The following is a 22,391-nucleotide window of genomic DNA, read 5'->3' on the forward strand; positions in this document are numbered from 1 at the left end:
GCCCCTCATCCTGCCCCTCGTCCTGCTCCTCATCCTGCTCCTCGTCCTGCTCCTCGTCCTGCTCCTCCTCCTGCTCCTCGTCCTGCTCCTCGTCCTGCTCCTCGTCCTGCTCCTCATCCTGCTCCTCCTCCTGCTCCTCATCCTGCTCCTCGTCCTGTTCCTCGTCCTGCTCCTCGTCCTGCTCCTCGTCCTGCTCCTCGTCCTGCCCCTCGTCCTGCCCCTCGTCCTGCTCCTCGTCCTGCTCCTCTTCCTGCTCCTCATTCTGCTCCTCGTCCTGCTCCTCATCCTGCTCCTCATCCTGCTCCTCGTCCTGCTCCTCATCCTGCTCCTGCTCCTCGTCCTGCTCCTCGTCCTGCTCCTCGTCCTGCTTCTCATCCAGCTCCTCATCCTGCTCCTCGTCCTGCTCCTCGTCCTGCTCCTCATCCTGCTCCTCATCGTGCTCCTCGTCCTGCTCCTCATCCTGCTCCTCATCCTGCTCCTCGTCCTGCTCCTCATCCTGCTCCTCGTCCTCCTCCTCATCCTGCTCCTCGTCCTGCTCCTTGTCCTGATCCTCGTCTTCGTCCTGCTCCTCATCCTGCTCCTCGTCCTGCTCCTCGTCCTGTTCCTCGTCCTGCTCCTCGTCCTGTTCCTCGTCCTGCTCCTCGTCCTGTTCCTCGTCCTGCTCCTCGTTCTGCTCCTCGTCCTGCTCCTCATCCTGCTCCTCGTCCTTCTCCTCGTCCTGCTCCTCATCCTGCTCCTCATCCTGTTCCTCGTCCTTCTCCTCGTCCTGCTCCTCATCCTGCTCCACATCCTGTTCCTCGTCCTTCTCCTCGTCCTGTTCCTCGTCCTTCTCCTCGTCCTGCTCCTCGTCCTGCTCCTCATCCTGTTCCTCGTCCTTCTCCTCGTCCTGCTCCTCGTCCTGCTCCACGTCCTGCTCCTCGTCCTGCTCCTCGTCCTGTTCCTCGTCCTTCTCCTCGTCCTGCTCCTCGTCCTGCTCCTCGTCCTGTTCCTCGTCCTTCTCCTCGTCCTGCTCCTCGTCCTGCTCCACATCCTGTTCCTCGTCCTGCTCCTCATCCTGCTCCTCGTCCTGCTCCTCCTCCTGCTCCTCATCCTGCTCCTCGTCCTTCTCCTCGTCCTGCTCCTCGTCCTGCTCCTCATCCTGTTCCTCGTCCTTCTCCTCGTCGTGCTCCTCGTCCTGCTCCTCATCCTGCTCTCGTCCTGCTCCTCATCCTGCTCCTCATCCTGCTCCTCGTCCTGCTCCTCGTCCTGCTCCTCATCCTGCTCCTCATCCTGTTCCTCGTCCTTCTCCTCGTCCTGCTCCTCGTTCTGCTCCTCATCCTGTTCCTCGTCCTGCTCCTCGTCCTGCTCCTCATCCTGCTCCTCATGCTGCTCCTCGTCCTTCTCCTCATCCTGTTCCTCGTCCTGCTCCTCATCCTGCTCCTCATCCTGCTCCTCGTCCTGCTCCTCGTCCTGCTCCTCATCCTGCTCCTCATGCTGCTCCTCGTCCTGCTCCTCATCCTGTTCCTCGTCCTGCTCCTCGTCCTTCTCCTCGTCCTGCTCCTCGTCCTTCTCCTCGTCCTTCTCCTCATCCTGCTCCTCGTCCTGCTCCTCATCCTGCTCCTCGTCCTCCTCCTCATCCTGTTCCTCGTCCTTCTCCTCGTCCTGCTCCTCATCCTGCTCTCGTCCTGCTCCTCATCCTGCTCCTCGTCCTGCTCCTCATCCTGTTCCTCGTCCTTCTCCTCGTCGTGCTCCTCGTCCTGCTCCTCATCCTGCTCTCGTCCTGCTCCTCATCCTGCTCCTCGTCCTGCTCCTCATCCTGTTCCTCGTCCTTCTCCTCGTCGTGCTCCTCGTCCTGCTCCTCATCCTGCTCTCGTCCTGCTCCTCATCCTGCTCCTCATCCTGTTCCTCGTCCTTCTCCTCGTCGTGCTCCTCGTCCTGCTCCTCATCCTGCTCCTCGTCCTGCTCCTCGTCCTGCTCCTCATCCTGCTCCTCATCCTGTTCCTCGTCCTTCTCCTCGTCCTGCTCCTCGTTCTGCTCCTCATCCTGTTCCTCGTCCTGCTCCTCGTCCTGCTCCTCATCCTGCTCCTCATGCTGCTCCTCGTCCTTCTCCTCATCCTGTTCCTCGTCCTGCTCCTCATCCTGCTCCTCATCCTGCTCCTCGTCCTGCTCCTCGTCCTGCTCCTCATCCTGCTCCTCATGCTGCTCCTCGTCCTGTTCCTCGTCCTGCTCCTCGTCCTTCTCCTCGTCCTGCTCCTCGTCCTGCTCCACATCCTGTTCCTCGTCCTGCTCCTCATCCTGCTCCTCGTCCTGCTCCTCCTCCTGCTCCTCATCCTGCTCCTCGTCCTTCTCCTCGTCCTGCTCCTCGTCCTGCTCCTCATCCTGTTCCTCGTCCTTCTCCTCGTCGTGCTCCTCGTCCTGCTCCTCATCCTGCTCTCGTCCTGCTCCTCATCCTGCTCCTCATCCTGCTCCTCGTCCTGCTCCTCGTCCTGCTCCTCATCCTGCTCCTCATCCTGTTCCTCGTCCTTCTCCTCGTCCTGCTCCTCGTTCTGCTCCTCATCCTGTTCCTCGTCCTGCTCCTCGTCCTGCTCCTCATCCTGCTCCTCATGCTGCTCCTCGTCCTTCTCCTCATCCTGTTCCTCGTCCTGCTCCTCATCCTGCTCCTCATCCTGCTCCTCGTCCTGCTCCTCGTCCTGCTCCTCATCCTGCTCCTCATGCTGCTCCTCGTCCTGCTCCTCATCCTGTTCCTCGTCCTGCTCCTCGTCCTTCTCCTCGTCCTGTTCCTCGTCCTGCTCCTCGTCCTTCTCCTCGTCCTTCTCCTCATCCTGCTCCTCGTCCTGCTCCTCATCCTGCTCCTCGTCCTCCTCCTCATCCTGTTCCTCATCCTTCTCCTCGTCCTGCTCCTCGTCCTGCTCCTCGTCCTGCTCCTCGTCCTGCTCCTCATCCTGCTCCTCGTCCTGCTCCTCGTCCTGCTCCTCGTCCTGCTCCTCGTCCTGCTCCTCTTCCTGCTCCTCATCCTGCTCCTCATCCTGCCCCTTGTCCTGCCCCTCGTCCTGCTCCTCGTCCTGTTCCTCGTCCTGCTCCTCGTCCTGCTCCTCGTCCTGCTCCTCGTCCTGTTCCTCGTCCTGCTCCTCGTCCTGCTCCTCGTCCTGTTCCTCATCCTGCTCCTCGTCCTGCTCCTCCTCCTGCTCCTCGTCGTGCTCCTCTTCCTGCTCCTCGTCCTGCTCCTCATCCTGCTCCTCGTCCTGCTCCTCGTCCTGCCTCTCATCCTGCCCCTCGTCCTGCTCCTCATCCTGCTCCTCATACTGCTCCTCATCCTGCTCCTCGTCCTGCTCCTCCTCCTGCTCCTCGTCCTGTTCCTAGTCCTGCTCCTCATCCTGCTCCTCGTCCTGTTCCTCATCCTGCTCCTCATCCTGCTCCTCGTCCTGCTCCTCGTCCTGCTCCTCCTCCTGCTCCTCGTCCTGCTCCTCATCCTGCTCCTCGTCCTGCTCCTCCTCCTGCTCCTCGTCCTGTTCCTAGTCCTGCTCCTCATCCTGCTCCTCGTCCTGTTCCTCATCCTGCTCCTCATCCTGCTCCTCGTCCTGTTCCTAGTCCTGCTCCTCATCCTGCTCCTCATCCTGTTCCTAGTCCTGCTCCTCATCCTGCTCCTCGTCCCACTCCTCCTCCTGCTCCTCGTCCTGCTCCTCGTCCTGCTCCTCGTCCTGCTCCTCATCCTGCTCCTCGTCCTGCTCCTCGTCCTGCTCCTCATCCTGCTCCTCATCCTGCTCCTCGTCCTGCTCCTCGTCCTGTTCCTCGGCCTGCTTCTCGTCCTGTTCCTCGTCCTACTCCTCGTCCTGTTCCTCGTCCTGCTCCTCGTCCTGTTCCTCGTCCTGCTCCTCGTTCTGCTCCTCGTCCTGCTCCTCATCCTGCTCCTCGTCCTTCTCCTCGTCCTGCTCCTCATCCTGCTCCTCATCCTGTTCCTCGTCCTTCTCCTCGTCCTGCTCCTCATCCTGCTCCTCATCCTGTTCCTCGTCCTTCTCCTCGTCCTGTTCCTCGTCCTTCTCCTCGTCCTGCTCCTCGTCCTGCTCCTCATCCTGTTCCTCGTCCTTCTCCTCGTCCTGCTCCTCGTCCTGCTCCACATCCTGTTCCTCGTCCTGCTCCTCATCCTGCTCCTCGTCCTGCTCCTCCTCCTGCTCCTCATCCTGCTCCTCGTCCTTCTCCTCGTCCTGCTCCTCGTCCTGCTCCTCGTCCTGTTCCTTGTCCTTCTCCTCGTCCTGCTCCTCGTCCTTCTCCTCGTCCTGCTCCTCGTCCTGCTCCTCATCCTGTTCCTCGTCCTTCTCCTCGTCCTGCTCCTCGTCCTGCTCCACATCCTGCTCCTCATCCTGCTCCTCGTCCTGCTCCTCCTTCTGCTCCTCATCCTGCTCCTCGTCCTGCTCCTCGTCCTGCTCCTCATCCTGTTCCTCGTCCTTCTCCTCGTCGTGCTCCTCGTCCTGCTCCTCATCCTGCTCCTCGTCCTGCTCCTCATCCTGCTCCTCATCCTGCTCCTCGTCCTGCTCCTCGTCCTGCTCCTCATCCTGCTCCTCATCCTGTTCCTCGTCCTTCTCCTCGTCCTTCTCCTCGTCCTGCTCCTCGTTCTGCTCCTCATCCTGTTCCTCGTCCTGCTCCTCGTCCTGCTCCTCATCCTGCTCCTCATCCTGCTCCTCATGCTGCTCCTCGTCCTTCTCCTCATCCTGTTCCTCGTCCTGCTCCTCATCCTGCTCCTCGTCCTGCTCCTCGTCCTGCTCCTCATGCTGCTCCTCGTCCTGCTCCTCATCCTGTTCCTCGTCCTGCTCCTCGTCCTTCTCCTCGTCCTGTTCCTCGTCCTGCTCCTCGTCCTTCTCCTCGTCCTTCTCCTCATCCTGCTCCTCGTGCTGCTCCTCATCCTGCTCCTCGTCCTCCTCCTCATCCTGTTCCTCGTCCTTCTCCTCGTCCTTCTCCTCGTCCTGCTCCTCGTCCTGCTCCTCGTCCTGCTCCTCGTCCTGCTCCTCATCCTGCTCCTCGTCCTGCTCCTCGTCCTGCTCCTCGTCCTGCTCCTCGTCCTGCTCCTCTTCCTGCTCCTCATCCTGTTCCTCATCCTGCTCCTCATCCTGCTCCTCGTCCTTCTCCTCGTCCTGCTCCTCATCCTGTTCCTCGTCCTGCTCCTCGTCCTTCTCCTCGTCCTTCTCCTCGTCCTGCTCCTCGTACTGCTCCTCTTCCTGCTCCTCATCCTGTTCCTCATCCTGCTCCTCGTCCTGCTCCTCGTCCTCCTCCTCGTCCTGCCCCTCGTCCTGCTCCTCGTCCTCCTCCTCGTCCTGTTCCTCATCCTGCTCCTCATCCTGCCCCTTGTCCTGCCCCTTGTCCTGCTCCTCGTCCTGTTCCTAGTCCTGCTCCTCATCCTGCTCCTCGTCCTGTTCCTCATCCTGCTCCTCATCCTGCTCCTCGTCCTGTTCCTAGTCCTGCTCCTCATCCTGCTCCTCATCCTGTTCCTAGTCCTGCTCCTCATCCTGCTCCTCGTCCCGCTCCTCCTCCTGCTCCTCGTCCTGCTCCTCGTCCTGCTCCTCGTCCTGCTCCTTATCCTGCTCCTCGTCCTGCTGCTCATCCTGCTCCTTGTCCTGCTCCTCGTCCTTCTCCTCCTCCTGCTCCTCGTCCTGCTGCTCGTCCTGCTCCTCATCCTGCTCCTCGTCCTGCTCCTCCTCCTGCTGCTCGTCCTGCTCCTCATCCTGCTCCTCGTCCTGCTCCTCCTCCTGCTCCTCGTCCTGCTCCTCATCCTGCCCCTCATCCTGCCCCTCGTCCTGCTCCTCATCCTGCTCCTCGTCCTGCTCCTCGTCCTGCTCCTCGTCCTGCTCCTCGTCCTGCTCCTCGTCCTGTTCCTCGTCCTGCTCCTCGTCCTGTTCCTCGTCCTGCTCCTCATCCTGCTCCTCGTCCTGCTCCTCGTCCTGCTCCTCGTCCTGTTCCTCGTCCTGCTCCTCGCCCTGCTCCTCGTCCTTCTCCTCGTCCTGTTCCTCGTCCTGCTCCTCATCCTGCTCCTCATCCTGCTCCTAATCCTGCTTCTCGTCCTGCTCCTCGTCCTGTTCCTCGTCCTGTTCCTCGTCCTGCTCCTTGACCTGCTCCTCGTCCTTCTCCTCGTCCTGCTCCTCGTCCTTCTCCTCGTCCTGCTCCTCGTCCTGCTCCTCGTCCTGTTCCTCATCCTGCTCCTCATTCTGCCCCTCGTCCTGCTCCTCGTCCTCCTCTTTGTCCTGCCCCACGTCCTGCTCCTCATCCTGTTCCTCGTCCTGTTCCTCGTCCCGTTCCTCGTCCTGTTCCTCGTCCTGCTCCTCGTCCTGCTCCTCGTCCTGCTCCTCTTCCTGCTCCTCGTCCTGTTCCTCGTCCTGCTCCTCATCCTGCTCCTCGTCCTGTTCCTCATCCTGCTCCTCGTCCTGTTCCTCGTCCTGCTCCTCGTCCTGTTCCTCGTCCTGCTCCTCGTCCTGCTCCTCGTCCTGCTCCTCGTCCTGTTCCTCGTCCTGCTCCTCGTCTTCGTCCTGTTCCTCATCCTGCTCCTCGTCCTGCTCCTCATCCTGTTCCTCATCCTGCTCCTCGTCCAGCTCCTCCTCCTGCTCCTCGTCCTGTTCCTCATCCTGCTCCTCGTCCTGCTCCTCGTCTTCGTCCTGTTCCTCATCCTGCTCCTCGTCCTGCTCCTCGACCTGTTCCTCATCCTGCTCCTCGTCCTGCTCCTCGTCTTCGTCCTGCTCCTCATCCTGCTCCTCGTCCTGCTCCTCGTCCTGCTCCTCGTCCTGTTCCTCATCCTGCTCCTCATCCTGCTCCTCATCCTGCTCCTCGTCCTGTTCCTCATCCTGCTCCTCGTCCTGCTCCTCATCCTGCTCCTCGTCCTGCTCCTCGTCTTCGTCCTGCTCCTCATCCTGCTCCTCATCCTGCTCCTCGTCCTGCCCCTCGTCCTGCTCCTCGTCCTGCTCCTCGTGCTGTTCCTCATCCTGCTCCTCGTCCTGCTCCTCGTCCTCCTCCTCGTCCTGCTCCTCGTCCTGCTCCTCGTCCTGCTCCTTGTCCTCCTCCTCGTCCTGCTCCTCGTCCTGCTCCTCGTCCTGTTCCTCATCCTGCTCCTCGTCCTCCTCCTCGTCTTCGTCCTGCTCTTCGTCCAGTTCCTCGTCCTGCCCCTCGTCCTGCTCCTCGTCCTGCTCCTCGTCCTGCTCCTCATCCTGCTCCTCGTCCTGTTCCTCATCCTGTTCCTCGTCCTTCTCCTCATCCTGTTCCTCATCCTGCTCCTCGTCCTGCTCCTCGTCCTGCTCCTCGTCCTGCTCTTCATCCTGTTCCTCGTCCTCCTCCTCGTCCTGCTCCTCGTCCTGCTCCTCGTCCTGCTCCTCATCCTGCTCCTCGTCCTGTTCCTCTTCCTGCTCCTCGTCCTCCTCCTCGTCCTGCTCCTCGTCCTGCTCCTCGTCCTGTTCCTCCTACTGCTGCTCATCCTGCTGCTCGTCCTGCTCCTCGTCCTGCTCCTCTTCCTGCTCCTCATCCTGTTCCTCATCCTTCTCCTCGTCCTGCTCCTCGTCCTTCTCCTCGTCCTGCTCCTCATCCTGTTCCTCGTCCTCCACCTCGTCCTGCTCCTCGTCCTGCTCCTCGTCCTGCTCCTCGTCCTGTTCCTCGTCCTGCTCCTCGCCCTGCTCCTCGTCCTGCTCCTCGTCCTGCTCCTCGTCCTGCTCCTCGTCCTGCTCCTCATCCTGTTCCTCGTCCTGCTCCTCGTCCTGCTCCTCGTCCTGCTCCTCGTCCTGCTCCTCGTCCTGTTCCTCGTCCTGCTCCTCGCCCTGCTCCTCGTCCTGTTCCTCGTCCTGCTCCTCATCCTGCTCCTAATCCTGCTTCTCGTCCTGCTCCTCGTCCTGTTCCTCGTCCTGTTCCTCGTCCTGCTCCTCGCCCTGCTCCTCGTCCTTCTCCTCGTCCTGCTCCTCGTCCTGCTCCTCATCCTGCTCCTCGTCCTGCTCCTCGTCCTGTTCCTCATCCTGCTCCTCGTCCTGCTCCTCGTCCTGCTCCTCGTCCTGTTCCTCCTCCTGCTCCTCATCCTGCTCCTCGTCCTGCTCCTCGTCCTGCTCCTCTTCCTGCTCCTCATCCTGTTCCTCATCCTGCTCCTCATCCTTCTCCTCGTCCTGCTCCTCGTCCTGTTCCTCGTCCTGCTCCTCGTACTGCTCCTCATCCTGCTCCTCGTCCTTCTCCTCGTCCTGCTCCTCGTCCTGCTCCTCGTCCTCCTCCTCGTCCTGTTCCTCGTCCTGTTCCTCGTCCCGTTCCTCGTCCCGTTCCTCGTCCTGCCCCTCGTCCTGCTCCTCGTCCTGCTCCTCTTCCTGCTCCTCGTCCTGTTCCTCGTCCTGCTCCTCATCCTGCTCCTCGTCCTGTTCCTCATCCTGCTCCTCGTCCTGTTCCTCGTCCTGCTCCTCGTCCTGTTCCTCGTCCTGCTCCTCGTCCTGCTCCTCGTCCTGCTCCTCGTCCTGTTCCTCGTCCTGCTCCTCGTCTTCGTCCTGTTCCTCATCCTACTCCTCGTCCTGCTCCTCGTCCTGTTCCTCATCCTGCTCCTCGTCCAGCTCCTCCTCCTGCTCCTCGTCCTGTTCCTCATCCTGCTCCTCGTCCTGCTCCTCGTCTTCGTCCTGTTCCTCATCCTGCTCCTCGTCCTGCTCCTCGACCTGTTCCTCATCCTGCTCCTCGTCCTGCTCCTCGTCTTCGTCCTGCTCCTCATCCTGCTCCTCGTCCTGCTCCTCGTCCTGCTCCTCGTCCTGTTCCTCATCCTGCTCCTCATCCTGCTCCTCATCCTGCTCCTCGTCCTGTTCCTCATCCTGCTCCTCGTCCTGCTCCTCATCCTGCTCCTCGTCCTGCTCCTCGTCTTCGTCCTGCTCCTCATCCTGCTCCTCATCATGCTCCTCGTCCTGCCCCTCGTCCTGCTCCTCGTCCTGCTCCTCGTGCTGTTCCTCATCCTGCTCCTCGTCCTGCTCCTCGTCCTCCTCCTCGTCCTGCTCCTCGTCCTGCTCCTCGTCCTGCTCCTCGTCCTGCTCCTTGTCCTCCTCCTCGTCCTGCTCCTCGTCCTGCTCCTCGTCCTGTTCCTCATCCTGCTCCTCGTCCTCCTCCTCGTCTTCGTCCTGCTCTTCGTCCAGTTCCTCGTCCTGCCCCTCGTCCTGCTCCTCATCCTGCTCCTCGTCCTGCTCCTCATCCTGCTCCTCGTCCTGTTCCTCATCCTGTTCCTCGTCCTTCTCCTCATCCTGTTCCTCATCCTGCTCCTCGTCCTGCTCCTCGTCCTGCTCCTCGTCCTGCTCTTCATCCTGTTCCTCGTCCTCCTCCTCGTCCTGCTCCTCGTCCTGCTCCTCGTCCTGCTCCTCATCCTGCTCCTCGTCCTCCTCCTCGTCTTCGTCCTGCTCTTCGTCCAGTTCCTCGTCCTGCCCCTCGTCCTGCTCCTCATCCTGCTCCTCGTCCTGCTCCTCATCCTGCTCCTCGTCCTGCTCCTCTTCCTGCTCCTCGTCCTGTTCCTCGTCCTGCTCCTCATCCTGCTCCTCGTCCTGTTCCTCATCCTGCTCCTCGTCCTGTTCCTCGTCCTGCTCCTCGTCCTGTTCCTCGTCCTGCTCCTCGTCCTGCTCCTCGTCCTGCTCCTCGTCCTGTTCCTCGTCCTGCTCCTCGTCTTCGTCCTGTTCCTCATCCTACTCCTCGTCCTGCTCCTCGTCCTGTTCCTCATCCTGCTCCTCGTCCAGCTCCTCCTCCTGCTCCTCGTCCTGTTCCTCATCCTGCTCCTCGTCCTGCTCCTCGTCTTCGTCCTGTTCCTCATCCTGCTCCTCGTCCTGCTCCTCGACCTGTTCCTCATCCTGCTCCTCGTCCTGCTCCTCGTCTTCGTCCTGCTCCTCATCCTGCTCCTCGTCCTGCTCCTCGTCCTGCTCCTCGTCCTGTTCCTCATCCTGCTCCTCATCCTGCTCCTCATCCTGCTCCTCGTCCTGTTCCTCATCCTGCTCCTCGTCCTGCTCCTCATCCTGCTCCTCGTCCTGCTCCTGGTCTTCGTCCTGCTCCTCATCCTGCTCCTCATCATGCTCCTCGTCCTGCCCCTCGTCCTGCTCCTCGTCCTGCTCCTCGTGCTGTTCCTCATCCTGCTCCTCGTCCTGCTCCTCGTCCTCCTCCTCGTCCTGCTCCTCGTCCTGCTCCTCGTCCTGCTCCTCGTCCTGCTCCTTGTCCTCCTCCTCGTCCTGCTCCTCGTCCTGCTCCTCGTCCTGTTCCTCATCCTGCTCCTCGTCCTCCTCCTCGTCTTCGTCCTGCTCTTCGTCCAGTTCCTCGTCCTGCCCCTCGTCCTGCTCCTCATCCTGCTCCTCGTCCTGCTCCTCATCCTGCTCCTCGTCCTGTTCCTCATCCTGTTCCTCGTCCTTCTCCTCATCCTGTTCCTCATCCTGCTCCTCGTCCTGCTCCTCGTCCTGCTCCTCGTCCTGCTCTTCATCCTGTTCCTCGTCCTCCTCCTCGTCCTGCTCCTCGTCCTGCTCCTCGTCCTGCTCTTCATCCTGTTCCTCGTCCTCCTCCTCGTCCTCCTCCTCGTCCTGCTCCTCGTCCTGCTCCTCGTCCTGCTCCTCATCCTGCTCCTCGTCCTGTTCCTCTTCCTGCTCCTCGTCCTCCTCCTCGTCCTGCTCCTCGTCCTGCTCCTCGTCCTGTTCCTCCTACTGCTCCTCATCCTGCTGCTCGTCCTGCTCCTCGTCCTGCTCCTCTTCCTGCTCCTCATCCTGTTCCTCATCCTTCTCCTCGTCCTGCTCCTCGTCCTTCTCCTCGTCCTGCTCCTCATCCTGTTCCTCGTCCTCCACCTCGTCCTGCTCCTCGTCCTGCTCCTCGTCCTGCTCCTCGTCCTGCTCCTCGTCCTGTTCCTCGTCCTGCTCCTCGCCCTGCTCCTCGTCCTGCTCCTCGTCCTGCTCCTCGTCCTGCTCCTCGTCCTGCTCCTCGTCCTGTTCCTCGTCCTGCTCCTCGTCCTGCTCCTCGTCCTGCTCCTCGTCCTGTTCCTCGTCCTGCTCCTCGCCCTGCTCCTCGTCCTTCTCCTCATCCTGCTCCTCATCCTGCTCCTAATCCTGCTTCTCGTCCTGCTCCTCGTCCTGTTCCTCGTCCTGTTCCTCGTCCTGCTCCTCGCCCTGCTCCTCGTCCTTCTCCTCGTCCTGCTCCTCGTCCTGCTCCTCATCCTGCTCCTCGTCCTGCTCCTCGTCCTGTTCCTCATCCTGCTCCTCGTCCTGCTCCTCGTCCTGCTCCTCGTCCTGTTCCTCCTCCTGCTCCTCATCCTGCTCCTCGTCCTGCTCCTCGTCCTGCTCCTCTTCCTGCTCCTCATCCTGTTCCTCATCCTGCTCCTCATCCTGCTCCTCGTCCTTCTCCTCGTCCTGCTCCTCGTCCTGTTCCTCGTCCTGCTCCTCGTACTGCTCCTCATCCTGCTCCTCGTCCTGCTCCTCGTCCTGCTCCTCGTCCTCCTCCTCGTCCTGTTCCTCGTCCTGTTCCTCGTCCCGTTCCTCGTCCTGTTCCTCGTCCTGCCCCTCGTCCTGCTCCTCGTCCTGCTCCTCTTCCTGCTCCTCGTCCTGTTCCTCGTCCTGCTCCTCATCCTGCTCCTCGTCCTGTTCCTCATCCTGCTCCTCGTCCTGTTCCTCGTCCTGCTCCTCGTCCTGTTCCTCGTCCTGCTCCTCGTCCTGCTCCTCGTCCTGCTCCTCGTCCTGTTCCTCGTCCTGCTCCTCGTCTTCGTCCTGTTCCTCATCCTACTCCTCGTCCTGCTCCTCGTCCTGTTCCTCATCCTGCTCCTCGTCCAGCTCCTCCTCCTGCTCCTCGTCCTGTTCCTCATCCTGCTCCTCGTCCTGCTCCTCGTCTTCGTCCTGTTCCTCATCCTGCTCCTCGTCCTGCTCCTCGACCTGTTCCTCATCCTGCTCCTCGTCCTGCTCCTCGTCTTCGTCCTGCTCCTCATCCTGCTCCTCGTCCTGCTCCTCGTCCTGCTCCTCGTCCTGTTCCTCATCCTGCTCCTCATCCTGCTCCTCATCCTGCTCCTCGTCCTGTTCCTCATCCTGCTCCTCGTCCTGCTCCTCATCCTGCTCCTCGTCCTGCTCCTCGTCTTCGTCCTGCTCCTCATCCTGCTCCTCATCCTGCTCCTCGTCCTGCCCCTCGTCCTGCTCCTCGTCCTGCTCCTCGTGCTGTTCCTCATCCTGCTCCTCGTCCTGCTCCTCGTCCTCCTCCTCGTCCTGCTCCTCGTCCTGCTCCTCGTCCTGCTCCTCGTCCTGCTCCTTGTCCTCCTCCTCGTCCTGCTCCTCGTCCTGCTCCTCGTCCTGTTCCTCATCCTGCTCCTCGTCCTCCTCCTCGTCTTCGTCCTGCTCTTCGTCCAGTTCCTCGTCCTGCCCCTCGTCCTGCTCCTCATCCTGCTCCTCGTCCTGCTCCTCATCCTGCTCCTCGTCCTGTTCCTCATCCTGTTCCTCGTCCTTCTCCTCATCCTGTTCCTCATCCTGCTCCTCGTCCTGCTCCTCGTCCTGCTCCTCGTCCTGCTCTTCATCCTGTTCCTCGTCCTCCTCCTCGTCCTGCTCCTCGTCCTGCTCCTCGTCCTGCTCCTCATCCTGCTCCTCATCCTGTTCCTCTTCCTGCTCCTCGTCCTCCTCCTCGTCCTGCTCCTCGTCCTGCTCCTCGTCCTGTTCCTCCTACTGCTCCTCATCCTGCTGCTCGTCCTGCTCCTCGTCCTGCTCCTCTTCCTGCTCCTCATCCTGTTCCTCATCCTTCTCCTCGTCCTGCTCCTCGTCCTTCTCCTCGTCTTGCTCCTCATCCTGTTCCTCGTCCTGCTCCTCGTCCTGCTCCTCATCCTGCTCCTCGTCCTTCTCCTCGTCCTGCTCCTCGTCCTGCTCCTCGTCCTCCTCCTCGTCCTGTTCCTCATCCTGCTCCTCATCCTGCTCCTCATCCTGCCCCTCGTCCTGCTCCTCGTCCTCCTCCTCGTCCTGCCCCTCGTCCTGCTCCTCGTCCTCCTCCTCGTCCTGTTCCTCATCCTGCTCCTCGTCCTGCCCCTCGTCCTGCCCCACGTCCTGCTCCTCGTCCTCCTCCTCGTCCTGCCCCTCGTCCTGCTCCTCTTCCTCCTCCTCGTCCTGTTCCTCATCCTGCTCCTCATCCTGCCCCTCGTCCTGCTCCTCGTCCTGCTCCTCGTCCTCCTCCTCGTCCTGTTCCTCATCCTGCTCCTCGTCCTCCTCCTCGTCCTGTTCCTCATCCTGCTCCTCATCCTGTTCCTCGTCCTGTTCCTCGTCCTGTTCCTCGTCCTGCTCCTCGTCCTGCTCCTCGTCCTGCTCCTCGTCCTGCTCCTCATACTGCTCCTCGTCCTGTTCCTCGTCCTGTTCCTCGTCCTGCCCCTCGTCCTGCTCCTCGTCCTCCTCCTCGTCCTGTTCCTCATCCTGCTCCTCGTCCTGCCCCTCGTCCTGCCCCACGTCCTGCTCCTCGTCCTCCTCCTCGTCCTGCCCCTCGTCCTGCTCCTCTTCCTCCTCCTCGTCCTGTTCCTCATCCTGCTCCTCATCCTGCCCCTCGTCCTGCTCCTCGTCCTGCTCCTCGTCCTCCTCCTCGTCCTGTTCCTCATCCTGCTCCTCGTCCTCCTCCTCGTCCTGTTCCTCATCCTGCTCCTCATCCTGTTCCTCGTCCTGCTCCTCGTCCTGCTCCTCGTCCTGCTCCTCGTCCTGCTCCTCATACTGCTCCTCGTCCTGTTCCTCGTCCTGTTCCTCGTCCTGTTCCTCGTCCTGTTCCTCGTCCTGCTCCTCGTCCTGTTCCTCGTCCTGCTCCTCCTCCTGCTCCTCGTCCTGCTCCTCGTCCTGCTCCTCGTCCTGTTCCTCGTCCTGCTCCTCGTCCTGTTCCTCGTCCTGCTCCTCGTCCTGTTCCTCGTCCTGTTCCTCGTCCTGCTCCTCGTCCTGCTCCTCGTCCTGCTCCTCGTCCTGTTCCTCATCCTGCTCCTCGTCCTGCTCCTCGTCTTCGTCCTGTTCCTCATCCTGCTCCTCGTCCTGTTCCTCGTCCTGTTCCTCGTCTTGCTCCTCGTCCTGCTCCTCGTCCTGCTCCTCGTCCTGTTCCTCGTCCTGTTCCTCATCCTGCTCCTCGTCCAGCTCCTCCTCCTGCTCCTCGTCCTGTTCTTCATCCTGCTCCTCGTCCTGCTCCTCGTCTTCGTCCTGTTCCTCATCCTGCTCCTCGTCCTGCTCCTCGTCCTGTTCCTCATCCTGTTCCTCGTCCTGCTCCTCGTCTTCGTCCTGCTCCTCATCCTGCTCCTCGTCCTGCTCCTCGTCCTGCTCCTCGTCCTGCTCCTCGTCCTTCTCCTCGTCCTGCTCCTCGTCCTTCTCCTCGTCCTGCTCCTCGTCCTGCTCCTCATCCTGCTCCTCGTCCTTCTCCTCGTCCTGCTCCTCGTCCTGCTCCTCGTCCTGCCCCTCGTCCTGCCCCACGTCCTGCTCCTCATCCTGTTCCTCATCCTGCTCCTCGTCCTGCTCCTCGTCATTCTCCTCGTCGTGCTCCTCGTCCTGCTCCTCATCCTGCTCCTCGTCCTGCTCCTCGTCATGCTCCTCGTCCTTCTCCTCGTCCTGCTCCTCGTCCTGCTCCTCATCCTGCTCCTCGTCCTGCTCCTCGTCCTTCTCCTCATCCTGCTCCTCGTCCGGCTCCTCGTCCTGTTCCTCGTCCTGTTCCTCGTCCTGCTCCTTGTCCTGCTGCTCGTCCTGTTCCTCGTCCTGCTCCTCATCCTGCTCCTCGTCCTGCTCCTCGTCCTTCTCCTCATCCTGCTCCTCGTCCTGCTCCTCGTCCTGTTCCTCGTCCTGTTCCTCATCCTGCTCCTCTTCCTGCTCCTCGTCCTGCTCCTCGTCCTTCTCCTCGTCCTGTTCCTCGTCCTTCTCCTCGTCCTGTTCCTCATCCTTCTCCTCATCCTGCTCCTCATCCTGCTCCTCGTCCTTCTCCTCGTCCTGTTCCTCGTCCTTCTCCTCGTCCTGTTCCTCATCCTTCTCCTCGTCCTGCTCCTCATCCTGCTCCTCGTCCTGCTCCTCATCCTGTTCCTCGTCCTCCTCCTCGTCCTGCTCCTCGTCCTGCTCCTCATCCTGCTCCTCGTCCTCCTCCTCATCCTGCTCCTCGTCCTGCTCCTCGTCCTGCTCCTCGTCCTGCTCCTCATCCTGCTCCTCGTCCTCCTCCTCATCCTGCTCCTCGTCCTGCTCCTCGTCCTGCTCCTCGTCCTGCTCCTCGTCCTGCTCCTCATCCTGCTCCTCGTCCTGCTCCTCACCCTGCTCCTCATCCTGCCCCTCGTCCTGCTCCTCGTCCTGCTCCTCGTCCTGCTCCTCATCCTGTTCCTCGTCCTGCTCCTCATCCTGCTCCTCGTCCTGCTCCTCGTCCTGCTCCTCATCCTGCTCCTCATCCTGCTCCTCGTCCTGTTCCTCGTCCTGCTCCTCATCCTGCTCCTCATCCTGCTCCTCGTCCTGCTCCTCGTCCTGCTCCTCATCCTGCTCCTCATCCTGTTCCTCGTCCTCCTCCTCGTCCTGCTCCTCGTCCTGCTCCTCGTCCTGCTCCTCGTCCTGCTCCTCGTCCTGTTCCTCGTCCTGCTCCTCGCCCTGCTCCTCATCCTGCTCCTCGTCCTGCTCCTCGTCCTGCTCCTCATCCTGCTCCTCATCCTTCTCCTCGTCCTGTTCCTCGTCCTGCTCCTCATCCTGCTCCTCATCCTGCTCCTCGTCCTGCTCCTCGTCCTGCTCCTCATCCTGTTCCTCGTCCTCCTCCTCGTCCTGCTCCTCGTCCTGCTCCTCATCCTGCTCCTCGTCCTCCTCCTCGTCCTGCTCCTCGTCCTGCTCCTCGTCCTGTTCCTCGTCCTGCTCCTCGCCCTGCTCCTCATCCTGCCCCTCGTCCTGCTCCTCGTCCTGCTCCTCGTCCTGTTCCTCATCCTGCTCCTCGCCCTGCTCCTCATCCTGCCCCTCGTCCTGCTCCTCGTCCTGCTCCTCGTCCTGCTCCTCGTCCTGTTCCTCCTCCTGCTCCTCATCCTGCTCCTCATCCTGCTCCTCGTCCTGCTCCTCTTCCTGCTCCTCATCCTGTTCCTCATCCTGCTCCTCGTCCTACTCCTCGTCCTTCTCCTCGTCCTGCTCCTCATCCTGTTCCTCGTCCTGCTCCTCGTCCTGCTCCTCGTCCTTCTCCTCGTCCTTCTCCTCGTCCTGCTCCTCGTCCTGCTCCTCTTCCTCCTCCTCGTCCTGTTCCTCTTCCTGCTCCTCATCCTGCCCCTCGTCCTACTCCTCGTCCTCCTCCTCGTCCTGCCCCTCGTCCTGCTCCTCGTCCTCCTCCTCGTCCTGTTCCTCATCCTGCTCCTCGTCCTGCCCCTCGTCCTGCCCCACGTCCTGCTCCTCATCCTGTTCCTCGTCCTGTTCCTCGTCCCGTTCCTCGTCCCGTTCCTCGTCCTGCTCCTCGTCCTGCTCCTCGTCCTGCTCCTCGTCCTGCTCCTCTTCCTGCTCCTCGTCCTGCTCCTCATCCTGCTCCTCGTCCTGTTCCTCATCCTGCTCCTCGTCCTGCTCCTCGTCCTGCTCCTCATCCTGCTCCTCGTCCTGTTCCTCGTCCTGCTCCTCGTCCTGTTCCTCGTCCTGCTCCTCGTCCTGTTCCTCATCCTGCTCCTCGTCCTGCTCCTCGTCCTGCTCCTCGTCCTGCTCCTCGTCCTGCTCCTCGTCCTGTTCCTCATCCTGCTCCTCGTCCTGCTCCTCGTCCTGCTCCTCGTCCTGCTCCTCGTCCTGCTCCTCGTCCTGTTCCTCGTCCTGCTCCTCGTCTTCGTCCTGTTCCTCATCCTGCTCCTCGTCCTGCTCCTCGTCCTGTTCCTCCTACTGCTCCTCATCCTGCTGCTCGTCCTGCTCCTCGTCCTGCTCCTCTTCCTGCTCCTCATCCTGTTCCTCATCCTTCTCCTCGTCCTGCTCCTCGTCCTTCTCCTCGTCCTGCTCCTCATCCTGTTCCTCGTCCTCCACCTCGTCCTGCTCCTCGTCCTGCTCCTCATCCTGCTCCTCGTCCTGCTCCTCGTCCTGTTCCTCGTCCTGCTCCTCGCCCTGCTCCTCGTCCTGCTCCTCGTCCTGCTCCTCGTCCTGCTCCTCGTCCTGTTCCTCGTCCTGCTCCTCGTCCTGCTCCTCGTCCTGCTCCTCGTCCTGCTCCTCGTCCTGTTCCTCGTCCTGCTCCTCGCCCTGCTCCTCGTCCTTCTCCTCGTCCTGTTCCTCGTCCTGCTCCTCATCCTGCTCCTCATCCTGCTCCTAATCCTGCTTCTCGTCCTGCTCCTCGTCCTGTTCCTCGTCCTGCTCCTCGCCCTGCTCCTCGTCCTTCTCCTCGTCCTGCTCCTCGTCCTGCTCCTCATCCTGCTCCTCGTCCTGCTCCTCGTCCTGTTCCTCATCCTGCTCCTCGTCCTGCTCCTCGTCCTGCTCCTCGTCCTGTTCCTCCTCCTGCTCCTCATCCTGCTCCTCGTCCTGCTCCTCGTCCTGCTCCTTTTCCTGCTCCTCATCCTGTTCCTCATCCTGCTCCTCATCCTGCTCCTCGTCCTTCTCCTCGTCCTGCTCCTCGTCCTGTTCCTCGTCCTGCTCCTCGTACTGCTCCTCATCCTGCTCCTCGTCCTTCTCCTCGTCCTGCTCCTCGTCCTGCTCCTCGTCCTCCTCCTCGTCCTGTTCCTCGTCCTGTTCCTCGTCCCGTTCCTCGTCCTGTTCCTCGTCCTGCCCCTCGTCCTGCTCCTCGTCCTGCTCCTCTTCCTGCTCCTCGTCCTGTTCCTCGTCCTGCTCCTCATCCTGCTCCTCGTCCTGTTCCTCATCCTGCTCCTCGTCCTGTTCCTCATCCTGCTCCTCGTCCTGTTCCTCGTCCTGCTCCTCGTCCTGCTCCTCGTCCTGCTCCTCTTCCTGCTCCTCATCCTGTTCCTCGTCCTGCTCCTCATCCTGCTCCTCGTCCTGTTCCTCATCCTGCTCCTCGTCCTGCTCCTCGTCCTGCTCCTCGTCCTGTTCCTCGTCCTGCTCCTCGTCTTCGTCCTGTTCCTCATCCTGCTCCTCGTCCTGCTCCTCGTCCTGTTCCTCATCCTGCTCCTCGTCCAGCTCCTCCTCCTGCTCCTCGTCCTGTTCCTCATCCTGCTCCTCGTCCTGCTCCTCGTCTTCGTCCTGTTCCTCATCCTGCTCCTCGTCCTGCTCCTCGACCTGTTCCTCATCCTGCTCCTCGTCCTGCTCCTCGTCTTCGTCCTGCTCCTCATCCTGCTCCTCGTCCTGCTCCTCGTCCTGCTCCTCGTCCTGTTCCTCATCCTGCTCCTCATCCTGCTCCTCATCCTGCTCCTCGTCCTGTTCCTCATCCTGCTCCTCGTCCTGCTCCTCATCCTGCTCATCGTCCTGCTCCTCGTCTTCGTCCTGCTCCTCATCCTGCTCCTCATCCTGCTCCTCGTCCTGCCCCTCGTCCTGCTCCTCGTCCTGCTCCTCGTGCTGTTCCTCATCCTGCTCCTCGTCCTGCTCCTCGTCCTCCTCCTCGTCCTGCTCCTCGTCCTGCTCCTCGTCCTGCTCCTCGTCCTGCTCCTTGTCCTCCTCCTCGTCCTGCTCCTCGTCCTGCTCCTCGTCCTGTTCCTCATCCTGCTCCTCGTCCTCCTCCTCGTCTTCGTCCTGCTCTTCGTCCAGTTCCTCGTCCTGCCCCTCGTCCTGCTCCTCATCCTGCTCCTCGTCCTGCTCCTCATCCTGCTCCTCGTCCTGTTCCTCATCCTGCTCCTCGTCCTTCTCCTCATCCTGTTCCTCGTCCTTCTCCTCATCCTGTTCCTCATCCTGCTCCTCGTCCTGCTCCTCGTCCTGCTCCTCGTCCTGCTCTTCATCCTGTTCCTCGTCCTCCTCCTCGTCCTGCTCCTCGTCCTGCTCCTCGTCCTGCTCCTCATCCTGCTCCTCGTCCTGTTCCTCTTCCTGCTCCTCGTCCTCCTCCTCGTCCTGCTCCTCGTCCTGCTCCTCGTCCTGTTCCTCCTACTGCTCCTCATCCTGCTGCTCGTCCTGCTCCTCGTCCTGCTCCTCTTCCTGCTCCTCATCCTGTTCCTCATCCTTCTCCTCGTCCTGCTCCTCGTCCTTCTCCTCGTCCTGCTCCTCATCCTGTTCCTCGTCCTGCTCCTCGTCCTGCTCCTCATCCTGCTCCTCGTCCTTCTCCTCGTCCTGCTCCTCGTCCTGCTCCTCGTCCTCCTCCTCGTCCTGTTCCTCATCCTGCTCCTCATTCTGCTCCTCATCCTGCCCCTCGTCCTGCTCCTCGTCCTCCTCCTCGTCCTGCCCCTCGTCCTGCTCCTCGTCCTCCTCCTCGTCCTGTTCCTCATCCTGCTCCTCGTCCTGCCGCTCGTCCTGCCCCACGTCCTGCTCCTCATCCTGCTCCTCGTCCTGCCCCTCGTCCTGCTCCTCTTCCTCCTCCTCGTCCTGTTCCTCATCCTGTTCCTCGTCCTGCTCCTCGTCCTGCTCCTCATCCTGCTCCTCGTCCTTCTCCTCGTCCTGCTCCTCGTCCTGCTCCTCGTCCTCCTCCTCGTCCTGTTCCTCATCCTGCTCCTCATTCTGCTCCTCATCCTGCCCCTCGTCCTGCTCCTCATCCTGCCCCTCGTCCTGCTCCTCGTCCTGCTCCTCGTCCTCCTCCTCGTCCTGTTCCTCATCCTGCTCCTCGTCCTCCTCCTCGTCCTGTTCCTCATCCTGCTCCTCATCCTGTTCCTCGTCCTGTTCCTCGTCCTGTTCCTCGTCCTGCTCCTCGTCCTGCTCCTCGTCCTGCTCCTCGTCCTGCTCCTCATACTGCTCCTCGTCCTGTTCCTCGTCCTGTTCCTCGTCCTGCCCCTCGTCCTGCTCCTCGTCCTCCTCCTCGTCCTGTTCCTCATCCTGCTCCTCGTCCTGCCCCTCGTCCTGCCCCACGTCCTGCTCCTCATCCTCCTCCTCGTCCTGCCCCTCGTCCTGCTCCTCTTCCTCCTCCTCGTCCTGTTCCTCATCCTGCTCCTCATCCTGCCCCTCGTCCTGCTCCTCGTCCTGCTCCTCGTCCTCCTCCTCGTCCTGTTCCTCATCCTGCTCCTCGTCCTCCTCTTCGTCCTGTTCCTCATCCTGCTCCTCATCCTGTTCCTCGTCCTGCTCCTCGTCCTGCTCCTCGTCCTGCTCCTCGTCCTGCTCCTCATACTGCTCCTCGTCCTGTTCCTCGTCCTGTTCCTCGTCCTGTTCCTCGTCCTGCTCCTCGTCCTGTTCCTCGTCCTGCTCCTCCTCCTGCTCCTCGTCCTGCTCCTCGTCCTGCTCCTCGTCCTGTTCCTCGTCCTGCTCCTCGTCCTGTTCCTCGTCCTGCTCCTCGTCCTGTTCCTCGTCCTGTTCCTCGTCCTGCTCCTCGTCCTGCTCCTCGTCCTGTTCCTCATCCTGCTCCTCGTCCTGCTCCTCGTCTTCGTCCTGTTCCTCATCCTGCTCCTCGTCCTGTTCCTCGTCCTGTTCCTCGTCCTGCTCCTCGTCCTGCTCCTCGTCCTGTTCCTCGTCCTGTTCCTCGTCCTGTTCCTCATCCTGCTCCTCGTCCAGCTCCTCCTCCTGCTCCTCGTCCTGTTCCTCATCCTGCTCCTCGTCCTGCTCCTCGTCTTCGTCCTGTTCCTCATCCTGCTCCTCGTCCTGCTCCTCGTCCTGTTCCTCATCCTGTTCCTCGTCCTGCTCCTCGTCTTCGTCCTGCTCCTCATCCTGCTCCTCGTCCTGCTCCTCGTCCTGCTCCTCGTCCTGCTCCTCGTCCTTCTCCTCGTCCTGCTCCTCGTCCTTCTCCTCGTCCTGCTCCTCGTCCTGCTCCTCATCCTGCTCCTCGTCCTTCTCCTCGTCCTGCTCCTCGTCCTGCTCCTCGTCCTGCCCCTCGTCCTGCCCCACGTCCTGCTCCTCATCCTGTTCCTCATCCTGCTCCTCGTCCTGCTCCTCGTCATTCTCCTCGTCGTGCTCCTCGTCCTGCTCCTCATCCTGCTCCTCGTCCTGCTCCTCGTCATGCTCCTCGTCCTTCTCCTCGTCCTGCTCCTCGTCCTGCTCCTCATCCTGCTCCTCGTCCTGCTCCTCGTCCTTCTCCTCATCCTGCTCCTCGTCCGGCTCCTCGTCCTGTTCCTCGTCCTGTTCCTTGTCCTGCTCCTCGTCCTGTTCCTCGTCCTGCTCCTCATCCTGCTCCTCGTCCTGCTCCTCGTCCTTCTCCTCATCCTGCTCCTCGTCCTGCTCCTCGTCCTGTTCCTCGTCCTGCTCCTCGTCCTGCTTCTTAGTCATGCTCCTCGTCCTGTTCCTCGTCCTGTTCCTCATCCTGCTCCTCTTCCTGCTCCTCGTCCTGCTCCTCGTCCTTCTCCTCGTCCTGTTCCTCGTCCTTCTCCTCGTCCTGTTCCTCATCCTTCTCCTCATCCTGCTCCTCATCCTGCTCCTCGTCCTTCTCCTCGTCCTGTTCCTCGTCCTTCTCCTCGTCCTGTTCCTCGTCCTTCTCCTCGTCCTGTTCCTCATCCTTCTCCTCGTCCTGCTCCTCATCCTGCTCCTCGTCCTGCTCCTCATCCTGTTCCTCGTCCTCCTCCTCGTCCTGCTCCTCGTCCTGCTCCTCATCCTGCTCCTCGTCCTCCTCCTCGTCCTGCTCCTCGTCCTGCTCCTCGTCCTGCTCCTCGTCCTGCTCCTCATCCTGCTCCTCGTCCTCCTCCTCGTCCTGCTCCTCGTCCTGCTCCTCGTCCTGCTCCTCGTCCTGCTCCTCATCCTGCTCCTCGTCCTGCTCCTCACCCTGCTCCTCATCCTGCCCCTCGTCCTGCTCCTCGTCCTGCTCCTCGTCCTGCTCCTCGTCCTGTTCCTCGTCCTGCTCCTCGCCCTGCTCCTCATCCTGCTCCTCGTCCTGCTCCTCGTCCTGCTCCTCATCCTGCTCCTCATCCTTCTCCTCGTCCTGTTCCTCGTCCTGCTCCTCATCCTGCTCCTCATCCTGTTCCTCGTCCTCCTCCTCGTCCTGCTCCTCGTCCTGCTCCTCATCCTGCTCCTCGTCCTCCTCCTCGTCCTGCTCCTCGTCCTGCTCCTCGTCCTGTTCCTCGTCCTGCTCCTCGCCCTGCTCCTCATCCTGCCCCTCGTCCTGCTCCTCGTCCTGCTCCTCGTCCTGTTCCTCATCCTGCTCCTCGCCCTGCTCCTCATCCTGCCCCTCGTCCTGCTCCTCGTCCTGCTCCTCGTCCTGCTCCTCGTCCTGTTCCTCCTCCTGCTCCTCATCCTGCTCCTCATCCTGCTCCTCGTCCTGCACCTCTTCCTGCTCCTCATCCTGTTCCTCATCCTGCTCCTCATCCTACTCCTCGTGCTTCTCCTCGTCCTGCTCCTCATCCTGTTCCTCGTCCTGCTCCTCGTCCTGCTCCTCATCCTGCTCCTCGTCCTTCTCCTCGTCCTGCTCCTCGTCCTGCTCCTCTTCCTCCTCCTCGTCCTGTTCCTCTTCCTGCTCCTCATCCTGCCCCTCGTCCTACTCCTCGTCCTCCTCCTCGTCCTGCCCCTCGTCCTGCTCCTCGTCCTCCTCCTCGT

Source organism: Pristiophorus japonicus, chromosome 1 (genome assembly GCF_044704955.1).
Source record: "Pristiophorus japonicus isolate sPriJap1 chromosome 1, sPriJap1.hap1, whole genome shotgun sequence".
Classification (NCBI taxonomy): domain Eukaryota; kingdom Metazoa; phylum Chordata; class Chondrichthyes; family Pristiophoridae; genus Pristiophorus; species Pristiophorus japonicus.